Source organism: Aplysia californica, unplaced genomic scaffold (genome assembly GCF_000002075.1).
Source record: "Aplysia californica isolate F4 #8 unplaced genomic scaffold, AplCal3.0 scaffold00681, whole genome shotgun sequence".
NCBI lineage: Eukaryota > Metazoa > Mollusca > Gastropoda > Aplysiida > Aplysiidae > Aplysia > Aplysia californica.
Genome location: NW_004797951.1, coordinates 202,162 through 205,577, shown reverse-complemented (window position 1 = coordinate 205,577; position 3,416 = coordinate 202,162).

Sequence of the window (3,416 nt, the reverse complement as noted above, 5' to 3'; positions counted from 1 at the left end):
TCTCTCTCTCTCTCTCTCCCTCCCTCCCTCCCTCCCTCATCACCAACTGTTCTGTATTTCCTGGTCTGTTCCGAATTCGGTAGTAGGGAATTTTAAAGCCTTAAACGTATGCACCAAAATCAGTCCCACTTTATGTAATTTTGTTCATTGATTGGTTGTTTAAGTCATATTGTAATGTTGGGTGTCCCTGGTTGGGTTTTGAAAAAGTTGGCGAGCTCGTAGCTTACAGCTTGAAAGGGTTGTTAATCCCAAGCAGTAGTCATTGTACAAAACGCCTTTTCCTGACAGTTGTCCACTTTTCTCAGAAGGTTGAGGTTTGAATCGGAGTGAAATGTGTACTTAATCAATCAGTGTTTCCATGTCTGAGTCTCTGCACATGTCTGTCCCTGAAGACTGTGCCTTGTGAGATACCTAGGTGTCTGCTGTTTCCTCATGTTCTCCGCTCTATCTCAGCAGACGACTCCTGAGTCAGATAGTTTATGTTGTCAAGTAACTATCCACTTTCTACGAGGATGTTATTGTATCCCACTCAGCCTGTGTTGGCCTTGACTAGCCCGAGTCGCAACATGAATGCTCCCTGTCTGATGGTCTACATTGTGTTGATGGGGACGTGAACAGTAGTCGGTGAACAGACTTATTCCTGTGCAATATAATATAACTTTAGATATTTTTTGTCAAGTCCAGTTCGAAAGTTTGGCAGTGCACTTCTTGTATTCTCAGTAATTAGTCGGATTGTGGATTGTATTTTATAAATTGTCTATTTTTACCGCTGAAGATTGCTTTTTTGTCTGCCCAAGAAACTAGAAATTAAAATTTTTTTCCAGACTGTTTTACTCTGTTTAAGTTGAATTTTTTTAGTTCCAGTCACTGTGTCTAGTATTATTGTTTGTGCAATAGTTTGCTTTTTTTCTCTTATTTTTTAACCTAAAATTGCGCATATAATATTCAGAAGGGTTGCTGATATTACGGTTTAAATAGTTATGGCTGACGATTTTTGTTCCTGTATTTTGGTAATTTTAATGAAACAAGTCGGGTTTTGCTGTTCTGTCTTGGTCCACCTGTCACTTTTGTCCTTCAAGTCCTTTTTGTCAGGGAATGGAGAAGCCAGTGTGGTAGTGCCGTGTCATATTATAGTGTTTCTGTCAGCCTGTACTGTAACGTTAGTGATCAGAACTTGTCAGAAGTGGTCGAGTCCTTGGTTGTCAAATTCACATAGGTCAAAGGTTTAAGATTTTTGAAAATCTTTCTTTGTGCTTATGGTAGAGAAAAGTGTGGGAGATATATATGGGTGTGTGTGTCCCACTGTGATCAGAGATGTTGCGATGGTGGAAGTTTAGTGGGCTTGGCATGATCTGTTTCAAACAAGTTATTGCTGCTAGTACATAATAATAATAATAATAATAATAGTATTAATAATAAAGGTAAAATTAATCAATATAAATAGTATTTGTATAGCACATATCCAGGCTCAACAACAAGCTCTATGTACTTTACTATACTGAACAACCTAGTAGAAGTAGCTGAGAAGACCGTCGAACACTCGGAAACATTCTCAGCTTCTCGGGAAGTATGTTAAAGTTGACATTTAAAACAAATGGTGGTTTTTGCTTTCCCTGCTTTCACCCTCCTTGGTCACACTCGGTGTGTTCTAGTTCAGATTTTGATTTGCGTGATATGTTCAATAAGTTGCGGGTAATCCTTTCTTCCCTCTTCCCTCAATGGATCAACATCCTCCATCCGTGAGTCAATGTCCTCCATCCATCTATGGGTCAATGTCCTCTCCGTCCCTGATTCATCCTTTCCATCCTTCCCTGTGTCAGTGGCCAGGCTCTGTGAGCTGTGTTCTGGTGCTTACTGTAACATACTGTAACTGCCCGGCTTGTTCTTGCTCTCTGCTGCTCCGTGTCTCCTGCAAAGTTTCCTGAATGTTTGCTGTACTTCTGACACTTTACCCTGATGAAGTTGATGTGTGTGTGTGTATAGTATATATATATACATGAGTATCTGTGCGTGCATGTGTGCATGCATGTGTGTGTGTGTTGCTTTGACCTTTGACTCGACCTCTGACACAGTGTTGGAGCAGGCCTTTACTTTTCATACAGCTGATGTTTTGAAACTTTTCCAGGGATTTTACTGTGCACTGTCAATGTGGGATCTTTTTTTTCAAAACATTCTTGATAGATAATTGCTTCTATTTTTACCCTGGCGTACAAACTGGGTTTTGTATTCTCTAACACACACGCACACACACTCACAAATGTGCACGCATACAGGCACACACAGAACCATGTATGCGCACACACATACATACCTAAACATCTACTACTACCATTACATTATTTACCACTGATAAGGGGAATATGATGGTCTAATAATATTTGGTTACAAGGTATATTATAACTCACTTAACTTAAAAGTCTTATCTAAAGTAACTGATGTGATTGGCTACTACAGTTGTTGAAGACGCTGGACACACACATACATGTAACTTAAGTCAGAACTTCGTGAGATGAGCAAATTGTGACTGCCAGTTAGGATGAGGTTTCTTCTGTCTGCTGGCTTTTGTCTCTCTAGGCCGTGGAAGTTTATTCAGTTTCGGCAGGATGTGAATTGTGAAAGGGGGGGAAATTCCTTTCTTTGTACCTAGTCCCTTGAGAATATAACATTGTTGTAATATTAGTAATAATACTATGGGGGGGGGGGTAAGTGTTTTTCAAGAACAATACAACAATACAAAATGTCAGAAGTTATATTTTATAAAATTAATTGTGATACATTAAAAGATAGTACATTTCGAGACTTTTGGTTTTGTTCCAAAGTTTTTGAATTGTGGTAGAAATAGTTGTGGGGTTGGGGACTCCTTTCTGAACAGAAGAATATATCTCTCTCTGTTTCCATTCAAAGACATTACCTTCTCTGAGGTCAAGTACAATGTATTATGATCACTGCAGAACTGGATGAATGTTATATCCTGTACTTTTGCTACCTTTTTGTTGTGTCCGGTTCCTTTTGTTTTTGATTTTTGAGAAGTTTGGCTTCTAGTGGTGTTGTAGTCCAGTGCATATAATATATACATGTATTATTATTATTATTATCGTTATTATTTTCTTATGCTGTATATGACTGTGTTCGTATGGTGACCGACACACACACACTGTTCTTTCACATAAAACGATGGTGTTTTTCCGTCACTGGCATATGGTCCCTTTTAAGCACAAGGGGACTATCCCGAAAAATGCCCTTTTGAGAAATTCGAAGGTAAAGTTTTTGGACCCTTGTTCAGTTTCTTAAAAAAGACGAGGAGAGTTTTCGCTATAACCAAACAAAAATTCACACCAATGAAACCAAACTTCTCCTATGTTTATGTAGGGCAATGCCCCACTTTTGGTGTAGGTCAAGATTTCTAGAACAACCCC